This window comes from Bos indicus, chromosome X (assembly GCF_029378745.1).
Source record: "Bos indicus isolate NIAB-ARS_2022 breed Sahiwal x Tharparkar chromosome X, NIAB-ARS_B.indTharparkar_mat_pri_1.0, whole genome shotgun sequence".
NCBI classification, from domain to species: Eukaryota; Metazoa; Chordata; class Mammalia; order Artiodactyla; family Bovidae; genus Bos; species Bos indicus.
This window is the reverse complement of record NC_091789.1, coordinates 110,639,989-110,664,437: the sequence shown is the minus strand read 5'-3', so window position 1 is coordinate 110,664,437 and position 24,449 is coordinate 110,639,989. Positions and strand designations below refer to the sequence as shown.

The 24,449-nt window shown below is 41.3% G+C and overlaps 1 non-coding gene and 2 pseudogenes across 1 annotated transcript; 1 reads left to right on the top strand and 2 right to left on the bottom strand.

Moving 5' to 3' along the window:
* LOC139181559 (small ribosomal subunit protein eS1-like) overlaps positions 1–24,449 on the bottom strand; it is a 251,412-nt pseudogene that overhangs the window by 13,279 nt on the left and 213,684 nt on the right.
* Positions 9,444–24,449, bottom strand: part of LOC139181450 (large ribosomal subunit protein uL22-like) — a 39,217-nt pseudogene continuing 24,211 nt past the window's right edge.
* TRNAE-UUC (transfer RNA glutamic acid (anticodon UUC)) lies at positions 12,136–12,208 on the top strand. Its single transcript has one exon. It is a non-coding gene; the product is annotated as a tRNA-Glu (tRNA).

Sequence of the window (24,449 nt, the reverse complement as noted above, 5' to 3'; positions counted from 1 at the left end):
ATTACTATGTTTCTACATAACTCTTCAATTGAATAAATTAGACCTATAGGTACCAACATGGAGACACCTCAGAAACAATATGGAATGAAAAAAGCTATCTTTTTTATACTATTCCTATTTTTCTAAGCACACAAAATACTCCATAATTTACTATATTGTAGACAAAGTAAAAAATGTGAATGAGGATAATAGACACCACCTTCAGAACAGTAATTATGTCTAGGAAGGGGTAGGGACACAGTGATGCTTTATTGGTTATTAGCTATTAGTTATAGCTAATGGGTTTCTTGGGCTTCCCGGGTGGCTCAGTGGTAAAGAATCCACCTGCTGCACAGGAGACCCAGGTTCGATCCCTGGGTCAGAAAGATCGTCTGGAGAAGGGAATGGCAACCAACTCCAGTATTCTTGCCTGAAGAGTTCCATGGACAGAGGAGCCTGGCAGGCTACAGTCCATGGAGTTGTGAAGAGTCAGACATGACTGAGCAACTAACACACCCATACCCAATGGGTTTCTTGAAGATTGACCAAAAGGAAATGTGACAATATTAATCTGTTAAATCTAGGGGCAGAGATATGATTGTTTATTAATATATTCTGTACTTTTCATTAGTTTTGAACTATTTCATAATTTTTAAAAGTTTAAAATGTTTCTATTAGTATTATTTACACAATCTGCCATAACAAACACCCCCCCCCCAATCTCAGTGATTTAGCACAGTAAGAGCTTATTTCTTGTGCTCACAAAGTTCAGTAAAAATGTACCTGATGGAGAGGCTCTCCTCTAAGCAATTAACCCAGCAAAACAGGCTCTTTTTATCTTCGTGAGACAGGCTGGGATCTGGGACCCTTTGCTGCAATGCTTGTACCTGGACACCTCTCCTCAAGCAACAAAATACAAAGAAACTACATGGTACTAAAAACAACTGTGTGCATGCACAGTTGGGACAAATTCTGGACCCCAGAGATACAAAGAGACCAAAAAACAACAAGAACAACCAATGACCACTTTTGAGGAGCCTGGAGCAAAAACTGGGTGTTGGGAGCAAAAGCACAGGAACCTTGCACACAACCCCATGTGAGAGATGAGCAGATCACCTAAGCCATCCCCCTGGCCAGCCCTGAACACACCCCTACCCTCACCCCGTATAAGGAACAAGCTTGCCTCCACCACACGTAGTGAGCAAGGAAAACTGTAGTTTGTCCTCACTCCCCTCTGCTACAGTAGGAGCTCCAGTAAAGCCTTGCCTGAATTTCTTGTCTAGCCTCTGATCAATTTCTGTTCATTGGGAAAGGCCAAGAACCCTGGTCTGTAATGTTGGGAAACAATCGCTCTAACCCAGAGATTTTTTTTTTTTTTTTTAATATCCACCCACATTCCTTTAGCCAGAATTAGTCACATGGCTTGTTTAAAGCACAAGGAGCTGGGAAATACAAGTCTACCTGTGTGCCTAGGAAGAAAATGAAATGGTTTAGTGGATAAATAGCATTGATTTTACCGCAATATTAAGGTAGTCTTTCTTCTTAGAGCACAGCCTACTGTGAGCAAGAGTCCCATAGCAGAAATGAAGTTGCTCTTATAATCAACAAGAGTCCAAAATGCAGTGCCTGGGTGCAACCTCAAAAAAGACAGAATGATCTCAGTTCATTTCCAAGGCAAGCCATTCAACATCACAGTAATCCAAGTCTATGCCCCTACCACCAGTGCCAAAGAAGCTGAAGTTGATCAGTGCTATGAAGACCTAGAAGACCTCCTAGAACTAACACAAAAAAGAGATATTCTATTCATCATTGTGGATAGGAATGCAAAAGTGGGAAGTCATGAGATACCAGGAGTAACAGGCAAGTTTGGCCTTGGAGAACAAATCGAAGCAGGACAAAGGCTAACTGAATTCTGCCAAGAGAATGCATTGGTCATAGCAAATACCCTTTTTCAACAGCACAAGAGATGACTTTACACATGGACATCACCAAATGGCCAATAACAAAATCAAATTCATTATAGTCTTTGTAGCTGAAGATGGAGAAACTGTACACAGTAGCAAAAACAAGACCTGGAGCTGATGGTGGCTCAGATCATCAGCTTCTCATAGCAAAATTCAGCCTTAAACTAAAGAAATTGGGGAAAACCACTAGGCCAGCCAGGTACAACTTCAGTCAGATCCCCTATGAATATGTAGTGGAGGTAATGAATAGATTCAAGGGATTAGATCTGGTAGACAGACTGCCTGAAGAACCATGGACAGAGATCTGTACTATTGTACAGGAGGCAGCGAGCAAAACCATCCCAAAGAAAAAGAAAAGCAAGAAGGCAAAGTGGTTATCCAAGGAGGTCTTACAAATAGCTAAAGAAAGAAGAGAAGCAAAAAGCAAGGGAGAAAGGGAAAGGTATATCAAGCTAAATGAAGATTTCCAAAGAACAACACGGAGAGACAAGAAGGCCGTCTTCAATAAACAGTGTATACAACTAGAAGAAAACAATAGAAGGGGAAAGACTAGAGATCTCTGCAGGAAAATTGGAGATATCAAGGGAACATTTTGCCCAAAGATGGGCACAATAAAGGACATAAATGGTAGAAACGTAGTAGACACTGAAGACATCAAGAAGAGCTGGAAAGAATACACAGAACTGTATAAAAAAGATCCAAATGAACCGGACTACTACGATGGTGTGGTCAGCCACCCAGAGCCAAACAATCTGGAAAGCAAAGTCAGGTGGGCCTTAGGAAGCACTGCTGTTAATAAAGCTAGTGGATGTGACAGAATTCCAGTAGAACTGTTCAAAATCCTAAAGGATGATGCCATCAAGGTGTTGCATTCATTATGTCAGCAAGTCTGGAAGACCCAGCAGTGACTACAGGACTGGAAAAGGCCAATCTTCATCCCAATTCCCAGAAAGGATAGTACCAACCAATGTGCTAACCATCCAACAATTGCACTCATCTCCCATGCTAGTAGTGTTAGTTGCTCAGTCATGTCCAACTCTTGGCAACCTCACGGACTGTAGCCCACTAGGATCCTCTGTCCATGGAGTTCTCCAGTCAAGAATACTGGAGTGGGTTGCCATTTCCTTCTCCAGAGGCCCATGCTAGAAAGGTCATGCTTAAAATATTGCAAGCTAGGCTGCAGCATTATGCAAACAAAGAACTTCCAGATGTCCACTCTGGGTTTAGAAAAGGAAGAGGAAGCAGAGATCAAATTGCCAACATTTGCTGGATCACAGAGAAAGCTAGGGAATTCTGGAGAGACATCTATTTCTGTTTCATTGACTACACCAAAGCCTTTAACTGTGTGGATCATAATAAACTATGGAAAGCTCTTAAAGAAATGGGAATACCAGACCATCTTGCCTGTTTCCTGAGAAACCTGTATGCAGGTCAAGAAGCAACAGTCAGAACCCTGTATGGAACAACTGATTAGGTCAAGATTGAGAAAGAAGTACAACAGGGCTGACTGCTGTCACCCTGTTTGTTTAATCTATACGCTGAGCACATCATGAGAAATGTGGGGCTGGATGAGTTACAAGCTGGAATCAAGATAGGCAGGAGAAACATCAACAACCTTAGATATGCATATCAGATCAGATCAGTCGCTCAGTCGCGTCTGACTCTTTGCAACCCCATGAATCACAGCACGCCAGGCCTCCCTGTCCATCACCAACTCCCGGAGTTCACTCAGACTCACGTCCATCGAGTCAGTGATGCCATCCAGCCATCTCATCCTCTGTCGTCCCCTTCTCCTCTTGCCCCCAATCCCTCCCAGCATCAGAGTCTTTTCCAATGAGTCAACTCTTCGCATGAGGTGGCCAAAGTACTGGAGTTTCAGCTTTAGCATCATTCCTTCCAAAGAACACCCAGGGCTGATCTCCTTTAGGATGGACTGGTTGGATCTCCTTGCAGTCCAAGGGACTCTCAAGAGTCTTCTCCAACACCACAGTTCAAAAGCATCAATTCTTCAGTGCTCAGCCTTCTTCACAGTCCAACTCTCACATCCATACATGACCACTGGAAAAACCATAGCCTTGACTAGACAGACCTTTGTTGGCAAAGTAATGTCTCTGCTTTTCAATATGCTATCTAGGTTGGTCATAACTTTCCTTCCAAGGAGTAAGCGTCTTTTAATTTCATGGCTGCATTCACCATCTGCAGTGATTTTAGAGCCCAAAAAAATAAAGTCTGACACTGTTTCCACTGTTTCCCCATCTATTTTCCATGAAGTGATGGGACCAGATGCCATGATCTTCGTTTTCTCAATGTTGAGCTTTAAGCCAACTTTTTCACTCTCCACTTTCACTTTCATCAAGAGGCTTTTTAGTTCCTCTTCACTTTCTGCCATAAGGGTGGTGTCATCTGCATATCTAAGGTTATTGATATTTCTCCCGGAAATCTTGATTCCAGTTTGTGTTTCTTCCAGTCCAGCGTTTCTCATGATGTACTCTGCATATAAGTTAAATAAGCAGGGTGACAATATACAGCCTTGACGATATGCGTATGATACCACTCTATCTTTGTGAAAGCTGGACCACAAAGAAGGCGGAGCCATGAAGAACTGATGCCTTTAAACTGTGGTGTTGGAAAAGACTCCTGAGAGTTTCTTGGACAGCAAAGAGATCAAACCAGTCAATCTTAAGGGAAATCAACTGAATATTTATTGGAAGGACTGATGCTGATGCTGAAACCCCAGTATTTTGGTCATCTGATATGAACAGCTGACTCATCGCAAAAGTCCCTGATGCTGGAAAAGACTGAGGGCAGAAGGAGAAGAGGGCGTCAGAGGATGAGATGACTGGATGGCATCACCATAGCAATGGACACGAATTTGGACAAACTTTGGGAGATGGTGAGGGACAGAGAGGCCTGGTATGCTGTGGTCCACGGGGTTGCAAAGAGTCGGACATGACTGGGTGAGTAAACAACAACACAGCCTCTGAAATCAGACCACTTAGATTACAATTCTAGCTTAACTTCTTATGATCTGAATGCTTTCCAGGAAGTTACTTCATTTCTCTGGGTTTCTCAGTTTCCTCATCCTCAGAGGATGATTATGAAGAATGAATGATGTTTATTCTTCTTAAAAAAATAAGTATTAGAGTATAATTGATTCACAATGTTGTGTTTAATTGCTGGTGTACATCAAAGTGACTCAGTCATATACACATATCTTGTTTCTCATATTCTTTTCCATTATGGCTTATCACAAGATATTGAATATAGTCCCCTGTGCTATCCAGTAGGACCTTGTTGCTTATCCATCCTATACACACTAGCTTGCATCTGCTAATCCCAAACCCCCAATCCATCCCTCCTGCCACTGTCTTGGCAACCATGAGTCTGTTTCCACTTCATAGAAACCATTTGTGGTTTTCAAAAATTTTATTAAAAAATTACATTTATTCTTAATAACATTTGCAAAGGGCTTAAAAGAGTCATTTATCTACAAATATTAGCTATTACCATTATCATCACCTAGGGGCAATAATGCTTGTATTTGATTTTTCACCTAAATAACCCATGAACTTTCCATCTTCTGCCCTCAACTGACTCTCTCTCTAATATTCCCAGCACCTAGCATGTCTGGTTTTCATGAGTGAATAGAACACGCATATTCCTTCATCTATACATTGTAATTTTACTTATATTGCGTTAACCTTTTGAGATTAAGATTGACTTACATATTAATATATTTACATGTGAAATGAAGTGTCTAGAAGTTCTTTTTAAATAGTTCAGAAAAATAGTTGTAGGAGGTAGATGAAATAAGTTTGGCAGAATGTTGACAATTATTAAAGCTGATGATGGATACATGGGAATTCATTTTACTCTTTCTCTTGTTTTCGGTATATGTGATAATATACACAATAGATTTGTTTTAAAAAAATTGAGAATGGGTAGCCAACTAAAGGCCTGGATCTTTTTTCTTCCCTAATGAACAACCTTTAATATATCTACTCAATTTTTTCAGATTTTAAGAACATTTTTTTGTAATGTATACAGTGTTTAAAACTAACTTTAAAAAAGAAAGCTATAATAAACTTCAATGATAACTGCTTATAAAAGAAATGAAAATGTCCAATATTTTAACAATTTTGGTTTCAGGCCTTGAAATAAGAATGTTTCCAAGGAGCTCTCAAAACACACACACACACAAATTTATAACCTGAAATTTTTCTAGCTACGTTAAAATTCAATATCTTTATTTTTCACCTCACATAGTTACCTTTTTAAAATGTTTGTGGTGGGAACATTTAAGATACCCTTCTTAGCAACTTTCAAGTATAGAATACGTATTAACTATAGTTCCCATGCTGCATATTAGACCTCTAGAACTTGGGACTTCCCTGGCAGTCCACTGGTTAAGACTCCCTGCTTCTACTGCAGGGAGTTCAAGTTCTATCCCTGGTCAGAGAGTTGAGATTCCACATGCCACAAGATGTGGCCAAAAAAAGCAAAGAAAAGACACCTAGATTCCCCAGAACTTCAGTTCAGTTCAGTTCAGTCGCTCAGTCGTGTCCGACTCTTTGCGACCCCATGAACTGCAGTACGCCAGGCCTCCCTGTCCATCACCAACTCCCAGAGTTCACTCAGACTCATGTCCATCGAGTCAGTGATGCCATCCAGCCATCTCATCCTCTGTCGTCCCCTCTCCTCCTGCCCCCAATCCCTCCAAGCATCAGAGTCTTTTCCAATGAGTCAACTCTTCGTATGAGGTGGCCAAAGTACTGGAGTTTCAGCTTTAGCATCATTCCTTCCAAAGAAATCCCAGGGCTGATCTCCTTTAGAATGGACTGGTTGGATCTCCTTGCAGTCCAAGGGACTCTCAAGAGTCTTCTCCAACACCACAGTTCAAAAGCATCAGTTCTTCAGCACTCAGCTTTCTTCACAGTCCAACTCTCACATCCATACATGACTACTGGAAAAACCATAGCCTTGACTAGACAGACCTTTGTTGGCAAAATAATGTCTCTGCTTTTAAATATGCTATCTAGGTTGGTCATAACTTTCCTTCCAAGGAGTAAGCGTCTTTTAATTTCATGGCTGCAGTCACCATCTGCAGTGATTTTGGAGCCCAGAAAAATAAAGTGACACTGTTTCCACTGTTTCCCCATCTATTTTCCATGAAGTGATGGGACCAGATGCCATGATCTTCGTTTTCTCAATGTTGAGCTTTAAGCCAACTTTTTCACTCTCCTCTTTCACTTTCATCAAGAGGCTTTTTACTCCATCTTAAAACTGGAAGTTTTTACCATTTGAGCAGCATCTCTCCATTTCCCCAATTCCCAGCCCCTGGCAACCACCAAGCTACTCTTTGTTTCTATTAATTTGGCTTTTCTAGATTCTACATCTGAGATCGTACAGTACAGTTTTAAAAAGATGAGGGTGAAGGCAATGACCTGCACAGTTTAAAAAATCCATGTCTAACTTCACAATCAGCCCTCTGTATATGCTGTTCTGCATCTGAGGATTCAACGAACTGTAGATTGTGTAATACATATTTGTGTGTGTGTTAGTCACTCAGTCGTGTCCAACTCTTTGCGACCCCATGGACTGTAGGTCTCCAGGCTCCTCTGTCCATGGACTTCTCCAGACAAGAATACTGGAATGGGTTGCCATTCCCTTCTCCAGGGGATCTTCCGAACCAAGGGATTGAACCCAGGTCTCCCGCATTGCAGACAGATTCTTTACCATCTGAGCTACCAGGGAAGCAGGGGAAAAAATTCATGTATAAGTGGGCCTGGGCAGTTCAAACCCATGTTGGTCAAGGATTCCCTGTATTTGCCTTTCTTTGTCTGACTTATTTAACTTAGCATCTGCCTTCAAAGTTTTGTACGTGTTGTCACAAATGACAGGGTTTTCTTTTTTATAGCTAAATAATATGCATGTGTGCATGCATTTGTGTATGTGTGTGTGTATTCCACATTTTATTTGTTTGTTGACGGACAGTTCAGAGGAGGAAATGGCAACCCATTCCAGTATTCTTGCCTGGAGAATTCCATGAACAGAAGAGGCTGGTGGGCTATAGTCCATGGAGTCAGAGTCATTAGACACAACTGAGCAACTGAGCATTGGTTGCTTCCAGGTCTTGGCTCTTGAGAATAATACTGCAGTGAACACAGAGGGTGCAGATACCTCTTTGTAAAATTCAATATCTTTTAAATAAATGATTTCTAGTGGATGAACAAAGGAAAAAGAAAAAGAGGGGTATTATTAGAAATAGAAGCAGAAAGGAACCCATTTAGAATACAATTATTATATTCTTCATGAAGAGATGAAAATCTCCCCTTGCCTTGTTCTTCCTTTGTAATTAATAGGAAGAACCCCCAACCTGTGGATTGCAAGGAGTAAACCTGGCATCCATAGGTACTGGAAGTAGATTACGTGATCAGAATAAGCCTCAGCACAGCAACAGCAGAGATATCAGCATGGGAGCTCTGGTTCTCATGCCCCCAAGTCCCAGGGAGTGATTCAATGGGCTCGGATGGACATTCTGTGAGCAGTGAGTTGCATCACAGCTGAGGAACCCAAGGCCAAGAGCTAAATGTCTTAATTCCTATCAGCCAGATTGGAACAAGGTTACACTGGTGCCCATATGAGGAAGGAGCTGAGGTGTCCGACACACCCCAGGGGTCCAGCTTTCCCGAGGTTGTTGGGCAGAACTGAATAGTCCTGCTATTGTGCAGGTGTCCCGCACAGCAGAAAAGTTTTGATCCCACAGTAGTTTTTTTTTTTTCCCCCTAGGACTCAGATGGGATGACAAACCCAGCAGCAGGGTTATTGCCAATTGCAGCTGTTGCTTAACTCAAGAGGACCATGTCATTATTTTGTGATGCTGCAGCACTGGGTCTAGAGAATGGAGGAAGTGTTAAATATTTCCACCCACCCCCCAACTTCCTAGGGAACAGAGATATTCTTTCTTCAGGTACCAGGGTTAGTGTCCTCTTTCCATGGGCACATTGTTCGTTTGTTCTAGGTCAGTAGCCACTATTTCTCCCTGGGGGCCAAAGGCTTCTCTCTGAGTCATCTAGGAGAGGGAACTACAATGGCCCCTAGAGGGAGCTACAATAACCCAATCTCTTCACCAGTGGAACTAAGCTGGCTTCTCCCTTGATTCCATCATTTTCATTAAATCAGACAAGACTGCTGTGCCTTTCCCTTCCATCGTTTTGTCTTAGATCGCAGTTTGTGCCTGGTTTGGGGTGCCCATCTTTATCCGGGGCATTTTGGGTCTCAGTGTCATCATAGTCTACTACAGAGGGCCCCCAAGTAGTAAAACAAAGATGGTGGAGTCTTTCTTCCACTTGAGGCAGGAGGCAGATCGAAGTATCTTCTCAGCCATTCTCTGCAGTGGGAGGCTCATCGTGGGAGCTGTCATTCTGTCCATTGTCCATTGTCAGTCTGGAGCACCTATAGCACTCAGGCTTTGAATAGGTTCTTCCATGGTATTCTGTGGGATTTTTTTTTTTTTTTAAATCAGCTTCAGGGAAGTCAGATTGGCCATACTATAGTCATTGGAACAGAAATCCAAAGTAGCAAGCCTTGTTGAGGGAATAATTCTGTCCCAACTGAATGGTCTATGCGGCAGCCTGAAGCACGGGAGACAGCTTGGCTATTGCCATTCATTCTCACTCTCTTGTCACACAGACACACCAGCCATGTCTTCAACAGCTCCCCAGTCCATCAGCCAAAGCCATCTCAGGTCCCTCAGCATGATGGGTCAATAAAAACTGAATTTTTCAGGCTATGGGTTTATCTCTGTTGGTCTTAAGCAGATTTGGCTAGGACATTTGGAGTTTCTATCAAGGTACAGCTGAGATAATGATTTATTTCTTTGGCTGCGTCGAGTCTTAATTGCAGCACGTGGCATCTTCTTGTGACATGCGGGATCTTTTCGTTTTCATAGGGTCTCGCGGGCTTCCCTGGTTGTGGTGTGCAGGCTCAGTTGTCCTGCAGCAGGTGGGATCTTAGCTCCGCAACCAGGAATCAAATCCTTGTCCCCTGCACTGGAAGGCGGACTCTCAACCACTGGACCACCAGGGAAGTCCTGAACCAGGAACTTTGACTCAGTAATCACATGGACATCCGCAGCCCCTTGCCTTTCATCTACTTGAGGCATCTCTGTCCCTGATTACATGGGTTTTGCACCGAATATGGACTCTGATGGTTTCTTTGTCCCTGTGGTATCAGAAGTATTATTCACCTCCTGAAATTTTAGAGATCTGATTAGACTTTGGTGTCCTCTGGTGGAATCTAGCTTTTAACACCACCTTCTATTGTTTGTGTATCCACCATCTTGTCTGTTGCTTGTCTGAGAACTTATGAGAAATTGACTTTGGAAGAGATCTTTGTAAATATTCTGCCTTCCAGGAGAGTGCTGATTCTTCCCATCAGCAGTCGAGATGACTTAACGTTGGAGTTAAGGGCCCAAGTCATTCGTCAGAGATATTTTTATGTTTGACCAAGTGTCAGCCAGATTCTCGTGGGTTTGTTGGCTAATAAACTTATACTAACTTCTGGCATAAGTTCACTAAGAACAATTTGGAATTGTCATGCCTACTTTAGGCAACTTTGACATGGATAAGATTGTTCATTTGAGAGGAGCTTTAGAATAAAGAGACCAAAAAAAAGAAAAAAAACTCATGAGGAGACTGACTTGTCTAAAAGACAGAGACCATGTTATTTTTTTCCATACAAGTGTTAATAAGTACTAGCTTTTTTAATAGTATGATAATAATATTATCAAGGCCCCAATAACATGCTAGAAAGGGTGTGGAGAAAAGGGAACTCTCCTACATTCTTGGGAATGTAAATTGGTGCAGCCACTATGAAGAACAGTATGGATGTTCCTTAAAAAACTGAGAATAGAGTTGACATATGATCCAGCAATCTCACTCCTGGGCATATATCCAGACAAAACTATCATTTGAAATGATACATGCATCCCAATGTACATAGAAGCACTATTTACAATAGCCAAGATATGGAAACAACCTAAATGCCCAAAGACAGATGAGTGGATAAAGACGTGGCACACACACACACACACACACACACAAATATTACTCAGCCATAAAAAAGAATGAAATAATGCCATTTGTAGCAACATGGATGGACCTAGAGATTATAACCTAAGTGAAGTCAGAAAGAGAAAGACAAATACCATATGATGTCATTGTATGTGGAATCTAAAAATATGGCACAAATGAACGTATCTGTGAAAACTGAAACAGGCTCAGATATAAGAACAGACTTGTGGGTCCTGAGGGGTAGGGAGGTTGGGGGAGGGAAGGATTATGAATTTGAGGTTAGCTATTATATATAGAATAGATAAACAACAATCTCCTACTGTATAGAAAAGGGAACTAGATTCAATATCCTGTAATAAACCATAATGAAAAAAGAATATATATGTGTAACTATATATATATATTTGTATAACTGAATCCCTTTGCTGTACAGTAGAAATGAATACATTGTAAGTCAACTATACTTCAAAAAAATGAAAGAAGACTATCAAGACCCCAAGCTATAGCTTAAAGCACCTCTAATACACACGCATGGTTGTGTGTATATGTGTGCACGCTAAGTTGCTTCAGTCGTGTCTGACTCTGAGCAACCCCATGGACTACAGCCCGCCAGGCTCCTCTGTCAGTGGGATTCTCCAGGCCAGAATACTGGAGTGGGTTGCCATGCCCTCCTCCAGGGGATCTTCCCGACCCAGGGATCGAACCCACATCTCTTACGTGTACTTGCATTGGCAGGTGGGTTCCTTACCACTAGCGCCACCTGGGAAGCGCATGTGTGTATGACTATGTGTTAAAATGTGTGCTTAGCTTTTACAATGATAATTTTATTCTAAAACTGGTTCCTTCTCTTTTATTTTTTTTTCTCTTTACACTTTACATTTTTCTCTTCTCTCTTCCAATTTACCCTTATTCTTTTCTATTATAAAACTGTTGTAAGTTAACAGAAGGTTCCAGTCCTGTGGCTGATATATGAGCTTATTTTGCCACCTTAAAATTTATTAATATAATGTAAAAAGTATATTCAGGGAAAATTAACTAGGTGGTTCTTGGCTTCAAAAGTTGCCTATGTAAAGTAGATAATTAAAAAAAATGATTAAGGCTATACATAGTATGGGGATTCCCTGGTAGTCCAGTGGTTAGGACTCTGCACTTTCACTGCTGAGGGCTCAGATTCAATCCCTGGTCAGGGAACTAAGATCCTGCAAGCCATGCAGTGTGGCAAAAAAAAAAAAAAAAAAAGCTATAAAGAGTATAATAATTACCTAAAATACAAATATGTGTACAAGAAAATGTTTTTTCTGATGATGGATTTGTCCGTTACTTAAGGAAATCATTAGTTTGTTAAAATAGTAATTTCAATATCATATATATTTTATTTAATATACCAACACTAATTATATCTTAAAATTAAAGTCGTTAATTTTATTATCTATTTATATCGCTAGATATTTACATCCAAACACATTCATATAAAAGTACATTATGGAATGATGTCACTGAAAATTAGGAAGTAGGGAACTCTAGGACTGTGTCCCTCCACAGAAGCGACTAATGAGCTGGCAAGAACAATCATTATCAACTTTTGCACAACTCTAGAATTTGGTCAAAAACACAACAACCAAAGGAAGACCTGGTGAAGACAAAAGCTGCTGTATTGAAGAAAGAGAGCACAGTGGCATTTTAAACTGCCCACTTACAATCCCCTCTATCCTAGACTGGCAGCAGCCACAAGGACAGCAGTCCACACCCCTGGCGTACGTTGCCAGTGCCTCAGGGAGCAATATGAAGTTGACTCTCAAATACTTGTGGTTGTGGGTTTAGACTTGCCTGGCAGCTCCCTAAAGGACCTGCACAAGACTTACCTTTGTTTTGCTCAACTGGGAGCATTCCCAGGCCTGGAGCAGCTTCCCAAACAGCTTTTACCAAAAGCATTTCAGGCCCCAAGTATTGGCAGTAGCAGCCCCGGACAAGAAATAGAGAGACCATAAAGCCCGGGAAGAGATTGGGAAAGGAGGTACACGAGAAAATAAGGACTTTTAAAAGCTCCCACGTATACTTAGGAATCAAGAAGGCCACATACATGCCCAGGGCTAGATGCATGCTCAAAAAAACACAAACAAAAACAAAAACCCTGAAAAGATCCTTAACTCTCACCTCTGGCTTGCCTTCAGGCTCTGTGCAAGCAGGATGTGAAGGCTAAGCAGAGTTGCAAAGGGCTTGGCTAAGCATTGGAGGAGTACCCTGACACTGAGCCAATTTGCAAAGACTAGGAGAAAGGGGATTTCTTTTCTTTTCCCTTCTCTCTTCCTCCTCCTTCTTCTCTTTTTCTTCTCTCCAGGTCCTTAAGGAAACTGTCAAAACATTATCTGACCACAAAGCTAACAGAGCAGACGTAGGTGGCCACGTATGACAACACAGAATTTACAAAAATAGTTTAGAAAAGTCACTAAGCAAGCAAACAACTAAATAGATCAATGGAATAGAGAGTTCAGAAATGAATTTGTGTATCTATGGCCAAATGATTTTTTTTGAGTGCTGAGACCATTCAATGGGGGAAAGAATTGTGTCTCCAGTAAATGGAGCTGATATCCACACGCAATTGATTCAATGAGGCAAAGAATTGGGTCTCCAGTAAATGGAGCTAGATATCCACATGCAAAAGACTGAAATTGTTAAGAGGTACAAACTACTATGTATAAAATAAATAAGCTACAAAGATATATAGTACAACACAGGGAATATCACCAATATTTTATAATAACTATAAATGGAATATAACCTTTAAAAACTGTGAATCACTATGTTGTATTTGTTGTTGTTCAGTCGCTAAGTCATGATCAACTCTTTTGCCTGAAACTTATATAGTATGGTACATCAAATATTCCTCAATTAAAATAAAGATGAAATTGGACCCTTTCCTTATACCACACACCAAAATTAACTCAAAAATGGATCAAAGACATAAACTATAAAACTCTCAGAACAAAACATAATAATAAAACTTCATGATCTTAGATTTGGCAATGGATCCTTAGACTTGACACGAAAAGCATAAGCAATAAAAAAAAGTGGATAAATCGAACTTCATAAAAATAAGAAACTTCTGTGCATCAAAGGAAGCTATCAAGAAGTTGAAAATACATACAACTAACAGATGGGAGAAAATATTTGTGAATCATAAATCTCACAAGTATATAGTATTCAGAATATATATACAACTCAACAAACAACAACACAGTTTTTAATATGTGCAAAGAATTTGAATAGACATTTCTCTAAAGAAGATATACAGGTGGCCAATAAGCACAAGACAAGATACTTAATCGGAGAAGGCAACGGCACCCCACTCCAGTACTCTTGCCTGGAAAATCCCATGGGCAGAGGAGCCTGGTAGGCTGCAGTCCATGGGGTCGCTAAGAGTTGGACACAACTGAGCGACTTCACTTTCACTTTTCACTTTCCCCGCATTGGAGAAGGAAATGGCAACCCACTCCAGTGTTCTTGCCTGGAGAATCCCAGGGATGGGGGAGCCTGGTGGGCTGCCGTCTCTGGGGTCGCACAGAGTCGGACACAACTGAAGCGACTTAGCAGCAGCAGCAGCAAGATACTCAATATTATTAATCATTAGGGAAATTTAAGTCAAACTATTTTAAAGTGTACAATTCACAATGAGATGCCATTCACTCCTAGCAAGATGTCTGTTACTAAAACAGGATATAACAAGTGTTGGTGAGGACATGGATGGTGGGAATGTAAAACAGTGCACTACCCAATATAATATTGTAAAGTAATTAGCCTCCAATTAAAATAAATAAATTTAAATTAAAAAAAAAACATTTAATAAGGAAAAAAAAGTGCACTACTGTGGAAAACAGTTCAGTTGGTCTTGCAAAGTTAAATGTATAATTAGTATATTAGCACATTGTTAGCATATTAATAATTCCACTCCTATGTATATACTCAAAACCATTGAAGATGGGTATACAAAGAAATATTTGTACACAAATGTTCATAGCAGCACTGTTCCCAGTGGCTGAAAGACAGGAACAACCCAAATGTCTATCAAGGAACTTCTCTGGCCATCCAGTGGTTAGGACTCGGCGCTTCCACTGCAAGGAACACTGGTTTGATCCCTGGTTATTAAGGTTATTATCTATTACTGTGGTTTTAAAATGTATAACTGTATCTTGGTTTTTAAAATTATGACTTACATTAATGTCTTCTGTTTCCTGACAGTTCTTGATTTTGTCTTTCCCTTATCAGATCCTAAATAATAAAGCTGTTAAGATGTCTTTTGTGCCTGAATTATCCTGGAATGGCCTCATAAAGATATGCTTCTTCACCTCATAAAAAAGAAAGATAATAGACGTAAGTTTGTTTCAGCATTCTCCACATTTAAGTGAGTAACTCAAAATTACTGTGAAAACTCTTGTTTCCCAAAGTTAAGACTGTGGGGGAGAAAGAGGTGGAGGAAGCTAACACATGAAAAAAGTTCAGTCTTCTTAGATCACTTATGCACAAGTTAAATAGAGTAGATACATTTCAGTGTGCACCTTTCAGGCTAAAGCAAATATCCTCATGTGCTAACACACAGACTTACACAGTAGTTGTCTACAAAGTTGAGTTTCTTTGTAGATTTCAATACCTTTGTTGATCGGGGACCATTCTGGTCCACTCTCAGATATAAATCAAAAACTCCCGGAAGTTTGTCATTGTTCCCACTGTCCATAAAGTGTTCTTACTCCCAGGGTAGTTTTGACTATATCCTTATAAATTATGTTAAACCCCAGAAGAGGATGGGGCTTCCTAGGTGGCGCTAGTGCTAAAGACCCTGCCTGCCAACACAGGAGACTTAAGAGACGTGGGTTCGATTCCTGGGTCAGGAAGATCTCCTGGAGGAGGGCATGGCAACCCACTCCATATTCTTGCCTGGAGAATCCCCTGGACAGAGGAGCCTGGCGGGCTACAGTCCATAGGGTCGCAAAGAGTGGGACATGACTAAAGCAACTTACCATGCAACGGTAGGAAGCAAAGAGGAACTAAACAGCTATTCTCCTCCAGCCTGCTAGTGTTAGTGGTGATTAATATATAACATATTAGCCAGAAGTGTTCAGTCATATTACCAAGGCAGAGATAATCTGACTAATTTTTAAACCTGTATTTGTTTAAAAGATATCACCAGGGATTTTTTTAAGTCTCTCTTTTTAAAATTTATTTTTGGTCGCACTGGGTCTGTCACTGGGTGCAGTCTTTAGTAGCGGCAAGCGAGGCTACTCTCTGTTTCAGTCCGTGGGCTTCTCATTGCCTTGGCTTCTCCTATTGTGGAGCACAGGCTCTAGGGCAAAGGGGCTTCAGTAGTTGAGGCGCAAGGGCTTAGATGCCCCATGGGATATGAAATCTTTCTGGACCAGGGATCAAACCCATGTTCCCTGCGTGGGCAAGCAGTCTTCTATCCACCAGGGAAGTCCACCAAGGATGTTTATTGGGCATGTCCTACCTGCCTGTGCCATAATCCTCTGGAAACAGTTAAGATGGGATGGATCCTATAGCCAAAGCCTCAAGCCTCTTTAAAAAAGTTCCAAATAGATTTACATGGGCTGTAACTATGTTTGGCCATTATGTATCTATTTTTGAGACTCATCAGAGGTTATCAAAAAGCCACAATTTGAACAACAACAAAAAGGTTACTTGATTTAGTTCTTTTCTACTTGGAAAAATCTTGATGTTCTCTCTAGCAATGGTGACATTCACTTCTCTAGAACTGTTACCAAGCATCTTTGGGAGATATTACATCTTACTCAAAATCTGCACTGACCATATCACCTTCAGTCTTATATTCAACGGACGTGAGAAGAGTTTTCCTATCTCCTCTAAAACAGTGGTTCTCAACCAGGGGCTAGCCCCACCCCCAGGGACAGTTGGCAATGTCTGCAGACGTTTGTGTTTGTCACAACTGGGGGCAGGGTGCCAGTGGCATTGAGTGGGTACAAGTCAGGGATGCTGCTCAACATCCTACAGTGCACAGAACAGCCCCCCGCCACCCGCCGACAGCAAAGAGTTATGAGCCCAAAATGTCAACAGTGCTAAGGTTGAGAAACCTTGCTCTAAAACAAAGTCTTGAAGTCCATATGTATATGGAAGGCTGGTTCATTTTGCTGTGCCGTAGAAACTAACACAACCTTGTAAAGCAACTATACTCCAATAAAAATTAATTCAAAAAACAAAACAAAGCCTTTACAATTTAAAACACAGAGACTTTGACTTCTGAAAAAAGACATCCCTCCAACTTTGATGAGGACATTACCAGGTACTCTTAACTAACACAGCAGAGTTTCCCAGGTGGCATTAGTGGTAAAGAGCCTGCCTGCCAATGCAGAAGAAACGAGAGATGCAGGTTTGATCCCTGGATTCCCTGGAGAAGGTAATGGCAACCCACTCCAGTATTCTTGCCTGGAGAATCCCACGGACAGAGGAGCCTGGCGGGCTACAGTCCATGGGGTCGCAAAGAGTCGGACACGACTGAAGCACCTTAGCACACAACTAACACAACAGTAATACTCCAGGACATTGATCCTTGGACTCATCTCTCTCAAAGATACATAAGCCGCTCTTAACTCACTGGAAGACTGTATCAGCGGGAGACCTCAAACTAAAGATTCTTCTAAATCCTTCAGAAGCAGATGCCAGCGTGAAGTAGACAGCTTTCGCCCAACATCCATAGCACAAGATAGGCTTTTTTCCCCTTCTTTGCCAGATTGAGCTTGTTGACTTCTTGAACTGTAATATCCATAGAACCTATTCTTTTTTTTTTTTTTTTGGCCATGCCACATGGCATGCAGGACCTTATTACCCAACCAGGGATCGAAGCTGTATGCCCTTCAATGAGTCTTAACCACTGGACCGTCAGGGAAGTCCCTATAGGGCCAATTCTTAATATTGCTCTTTGAAACCTTACTCACTCCTTGGTAGAGCTCCTACACGTGGCTACAGTTTGCTTATGATTTGGCTAAAAACATACAATTAAACCAGCTGTTGAGTATGTACTCTACTTCCAACTTCCCTTGGTACAGATTTCTTGTGATAAACCAATTGGTTTCCTAGGTAATTGAACTCAATACTAAGTGACTATAGGTGGCAAAGACATTTCCTTTAAAAATGAGATAACTTAGCTAATACTCCCATCTCTAGCTCTGTCGACTCCAGATTGGGATAAGATCTGTTGTCTTAATTTAATTTGGATACCCTATAACTTACAAGTATTCTTCAAATTCTGATGATAAAACCTTCTCTTAGTATCTACCTGTGTTACAGCATTCAATTGTGTGATCTTCAGAGTCTTAAATGCTACCATTCAGATACTGTCACAGAAATTGACTCACCAGTTCATCTTACAATGGAAGAAGTGAAAAGGACTAATAAAACTGCCAAAAAAGCCTTCCAATCAATGGAACTCAGACAGTGGTGCCGACCTGGATTTCACAACATAATGTCCTACAGATTGAATGTCATACATAGTCCTTGAACAAAAGAAGGAACGGTGAAAGTCAAATTTAGTTCAGAAAGATAAAGTAGGAATCTGCCCAGTCGTTCATTAGGCTTGAGTAATACACAAAGTCAATTGCACAGTTCACCGGAAATATTTCTCTCAAGAACATGCTGCAGGCAGAAAATGTCACAGTAACCATGCTGTTTGGGTGACTACTGCTGCCATACTTACTGAGAAATTTTGTTCTCTAAAATCATGGACTGTCAGAAACTTTGCCGTTTGAAATTGTATCTTCAGGAATAAAACATCGCACTCTTGCCTGGAGAATCTAAGTCACTTTGACCTAGACAAGCAGCTACAATTTCCATCCTAGGTGAACAGCTTCAGATAGGGGTCCTGGTTTCAATATTCCACATATATGTTAATCCAAGGGTTCACTTTGCAGCATAGAGCTGATATTCAGCCTTTTACACACAGTCTTGCTTGGAACCTCCAAAACACTGCTTCACTTAAATGTCACCTAAACGCCACCCTGGGCTTCCTAGGTGGCTCCCTGGGTAAAGAATCCACCTGCAATGCAGGAGATGCAGGAGACTTGAGTTCATTCCCTGGGTTGGGAAGAACCCCTGGAGGAGGGCATAGCAACTCACTCCAGTAGTCTTGCCTAGAGAATCCCATGGACAGAGGAGCCTGGCAGGCTATAGTCCATGGGGTCACAAAGAGTCAGACACAACCGAAGCTACTGAGCATGCATGGATGCAAATGCCACCCTTCCCCTAGATCCCATAATGACTGTCACTTTTCCTTCATTTGATGAGATGCCCCATGGTTCCTCTTGTGTGATCTCCCTTATTACAGTGATTCAATGAACCTGATTTGTTACACTACAAACATGTCTTTGGTAGTCTGATTGCCTTAACACAGGGTAAACCTCCTACTTCCACAGATGACAAAATGGTAGACAATGAGAGGTGATAAATCAGAATAAAGCATTTTATTACTGCCTAGAAAACAAGAGGAGCATCAGCATAGTGGTACCAGTTCCTATGCCTCCAAGTCTCATGAGGCAATGAGCTAGGCTACACATATAGTGGATTAGGCTGCAATCCAGGGCCAAGGGCTCAGTACATTCTGTGGCAAGCATCAGACAAGCCAGTTCCCCTTTCCGCAGAGTTGTCATGTTTTGGTCTCCTTGACTACCTTAATACATGACTCTCTATGGAAACCATTCAGGATCCAGGGATGGTCAGGCCTTAGTGTGGCACACTTAGCAAGGCCATTCTTGAGACCCATGCTAGACTGTCTTCCTAAACCAGTGGAAAGATTTGTACAGAATTCATTTTTTGCTTCAAAACAATTTAGCCCATTATTTCTAGACATTTCTGAAAGATAGAATGAGCCAAAGCGGGAAGGAAACTCCCACTTCTAAGCTAAAAGCAAAGTTTAGAGAGAAAACAATGCTCCTGAAGAACATGTGAATATAACTTTGGTTTTTCTTTGATATTTATGAAAATTACTGCCAAAATGACTTCTTCCAAATGTTACCATAAGATTGCTCAATTAGGCACTACAAAGAGATAGGTAGCAGTAGAACAACATATTCACTAAACCAAGGATTCAAAATAAGATTCCCAAGTATCACGAGGTAGTCCATTCTTCAGTAATCTCATTTATATACGTTTTCTTAATTTTTCAGAGGTTTTTTTTTTTTTTTTTTGCCAGCCCAGACACCCGGAAATGTATTTGTTATATTGAAACTTGGACTATGTTGAATCCAAACTATTTGACTTTGAGGACCACCAAGATATAAACATATCACGTGGATGAATCTATACCTTGAAAGCTTATATCTGGGTAAGCATTTATCATCCCCTGGAGTCACTGTATAACAATTTTCCAGTGCAGGAAAAAGTTACATTATGTTGCCTTACATTTGGAAGCAAAATAACATTTCTGTCATGCTTAATTTCCTATCAGTCAGTTATTTCCTCTTTATGGATATTGCACTCAATTATTCTAATGTTATAGGTCATTATTTAATGTCAAAGCATTTCTCTTTGACAACAGAACACTTTTCCAGATAGAACAAAAAACAGATTTAAGAGACCATGCAAAAACTTGTATTCATGAACACTAAAACCATCTGTTTCCGCTATGTAATTTTCACAGCTGATTTGCAGACTTTCCCAGTTTTAGAGTGACCTTAGCCAAACACTAGATTAGCTTTCAAAATCACTAGGACTGTGGGCACTGATTTGAGAAAAATAGAATAAGTGAAACTCTGCCTGAGTAAAAACTGCTGCTGCTGCTGCGTCGCTTTAGTCGTGTCTGACTCTGTGCGACCCCATAGACGGCAGCCCACCAGGCTTCCCGTCCCTGGGATTCTCCAGGCAAGAACACTGGAGTGGGTTGCCATTTCCTTCTCCAATGCATGAAAGTGAAAAATGAAAGTGAAGTCGCTCAGTCATGTCTGACTCTTCGTGATCCCATGGACTGCAGCCTACCAGGCTCCTCCGCCCATGGGATTTTCCAGGCAAAAGTACCGGAGTGGGGTGCCATTGCCTTCTCCGGAGTAAAAACTAGCTATACTTAATTTTTTTTTAATTCTCAAAGCCCCCAAATCTCCTGTTGTATCAGCTAGAAATGATTTTGGTTACAAGAACAGACAATGTGGCTCGCAGTGGACAGGAGTTCATTTTTCTCGTATAACAAGGTGACTGGAGATTTGTGGTTGCTGAGAAATTAGTTGAGCGTATCAACTGTACCAGGATCCTTTGCTCCTTCACTTCATGGTCCCAACATGGTTGCTGCAACTCCAGACATGGCATGAAGCAGAGAAACAAATAATTCTGGGATATTTGTCTTTTTCATTATATAATGCAAAATTCTCCCAGAAGCCCTCTGACAGATTACTGTTTCTAGTTCAAGAAAGCATGGTAAAGCATTGCCACTACTGGCCACGAGGGAGACTGGGAAACCAAGGCTTTTTTTAGCCTCTAGAATGGAGATCAGGACAGAGCAGACGCAGGTAGGAACAGACACTGGGTTAGCCTGTCAACACATATGAAATACATTATAACTTCTGTGCTGTTCCGTTCTACTCATGCGGACACAGGGTAGCAAAATGAAAGAAAAATCAAAGTAGTTTTGTCTCCCTGGACTTCATAATCTCATTTCATTTATTTTGCTAGAGCACAGACCAAAGCCACTGTTCAAGCTTTACTTACTAATATTTCCTTTAAGGTACTGTCTGACCTGACCCAGTTTAGCTTCCTGCCTGCATGCATTTGCTCATGCTGTTGCTTCAGCCTGAAGGGATCTCTTCCCCTGTCTACATATTAAACATTTCATTTCTTCTTCACCACCTGGCTCAAATATTCTCTCTCCCATGAAGTGTTCCCCAATCTCCCAACTGGTAATTCCCAAGATACATTGCTGCTGCTGCTAAGTCGCTTCAGTCTTGTCCGACTCTGTGTGACCCCATGGACTGCAGCCTACCAGGCTCCTCCGTCCATGGGATTTTCCAGGTAAGAGAACTGGAGTGGGTTGCCATTGCCTTCTCCCAAGATACATTAGTATTAATTTATCTGTGAGTTCCCAAGATACATTGCTGCTGCTAAGTCGCTTCAGTCGTGTCCGACTCTGTGCAACCCCATAGACGGCAGCCCACCAGGCTCCCCCGTCCCTGGGATTCTCCAGGCAAGAACACTGGAGTGGGTTGCCATTTCCTTCTCTAATGCATGAAAGTGAAAAATGAAAGTGAAGTCGCTCAGTCATGTCTGACTCTTCGTGATCCCATGGACTGCAGCCTACCAGGCTCCTCCGCCCATGGGATTTTCCAGGCAAGTGTACTGGAGTGGGGTGCCATTGCCTTCTCCGCAAGATACATTAGTATTGTCTAAACAAGAGCTTAAGTGTTTTACATAGGATATCTCAATCTTCATACATTTACATAGGCTATCTCAACACAATGAAATAGGTACTATTGTTATTTCCACCCTATGGTTGTGAAACCGAAGTTCAGATTAAGTAATTGGGTTAAGAGCACAAAGCGTGTAAGAGCTACTAGAGTGATAATTCAACTCCAGTTTCATCTGACGCTCAAATCCATTCTCTTCACAGTATGTCATACCATTTTCTCTCCATAGCCACTGGCTGCAAGAGGATAAACTAAGATAGGGACAGCATCTTACTGACCTCTAATTAGCCTCCCCTCCTAGACTCACCCATGCCCTGGAATTCAGAGGTGTTCACAAAGTTATTGAATAAGTAAAGCTGAAGCCGCTGTCAAATTGGTGGCAAAACAGTGCATCAGTAGATTAGAAATCAGTCTGGGTTCACATCCTGACTTACTTGAGTAAGTTATCTACCCTATACCACAATTTCCTCACCAGTAAAATAAGAATAAATGACCCCCTTCTCTGTCTTCATTAGGTTTAAATGAAGCACTTTTATGGAAAAAAAACAAAACGTGTGCATTTGATGGGATCTAGCATTCTCAAGACTAGTATCTTTCTTGGGCTCTTACAATATTTCATTTATTATTTCTTCACTCCCTCCCTTCTTCTCTGTTTTATCCATGTAGAATCACTATCATATGTACCTTTAAACTTGTGGATCTGTCATCCATGTCTCTTGGACCGTCTCTTAGACTTTTCATTTCATTGCCTCTGTGCACTGGATAGTCTGGGAAAATCTCTTGGCTCAATTTCATCTGTGTTTAAGCCTGAAATTAAGCCAGTACACACCATTTAGGGCATTCTGTTCTGAGTCTTACTCGTTGGGTGAATATTCTGATTGTTTGATACCTATTCCACACTAGTGAACTTCAGTTTTATTATCATTCTTAGGTATGTTTGTTATTCTTTTTCGTCTATCTCTTGAGCTTTTATTTCAATGATCATAAATTTCATTTCTAAAAGCTCTCATTATCTTTTCCCTCATGCACATTTTTCTAGAATATCTCTGGGGATATTATACTTAATTTTAAAGTCTTCTTTGATTTGCCATGTTAACTGCTTCTTCCACTTGGGGAGTTCACTTTCTTTTGTGTCTGTTCTTGGTTTTGTGCTTGTATTTCTTTGAAGTATTTTGTTATTCCACCTATGGACTTCTGTTCCATGTAACGAATTTGCCATTGCTAGTAATGAGGGGTTCTAAATAGGTTTCAGCTATTTGAATTAATCTGTAATGTCATTCTTTCAGTACTAAGACATAGAAGTATTTTTGCATGGACCTTGTTCTGGCTATATAATTACCAGCCATATGGGAGTGGGGCCTCCTTTATGAACAGGTGATGCTACATGGGAAGCTTTGAGGGGAGGGAGTCTCTTTGAAAAATCAAAATCCCAGGGATATGCCTCTTCTGGGTTTGAAGTCCAAATTTATACTACCTACATGGCTTGGTGGGCTTCCTGGGTGACGCTAGTGGTAAAGAACCCACCTGTCAATGCAGGAGACATAGAGATGCAGATTCGATCCCTGGGTCGGGAAGATTCCCTGGAGCAGGAAATGGCAATCCACTCCAGTATTCTTGCCTGGAGAATCCCATGGACAGAGGAGACTGGCGGGCTACTGTCCATGGGGTCACACAGAGTCACAACGACTGAGCGACTAAGCATGTGTACACAGGTTTGGTAATCTCAAACTATAAAATAAATGTGAAGAATTGCTCCTGGTCTAGGGATACCTCCTCAAGAACTTGACGTGCCAGTTATTAGTTTGCTAAATCTGCCTTTCTTGGCCCTGCTTTGTGATTCTGGACCTTGTAAAACATTTCTTCTTTGCCAGAGAGTGTAATGTCAGGCTCTGTCAAGTGAGGGTGCTGGAGGAACAGCGTAAAACCCAGCAGAGGCCAGCTCTCCTCTTTCCGGTCTGGTGTGTTTTTCTTTCCTGAATCTATGGTGCAACTGTCAGTGGTGTGCAGAAGATGGAGTGGTGCTCACC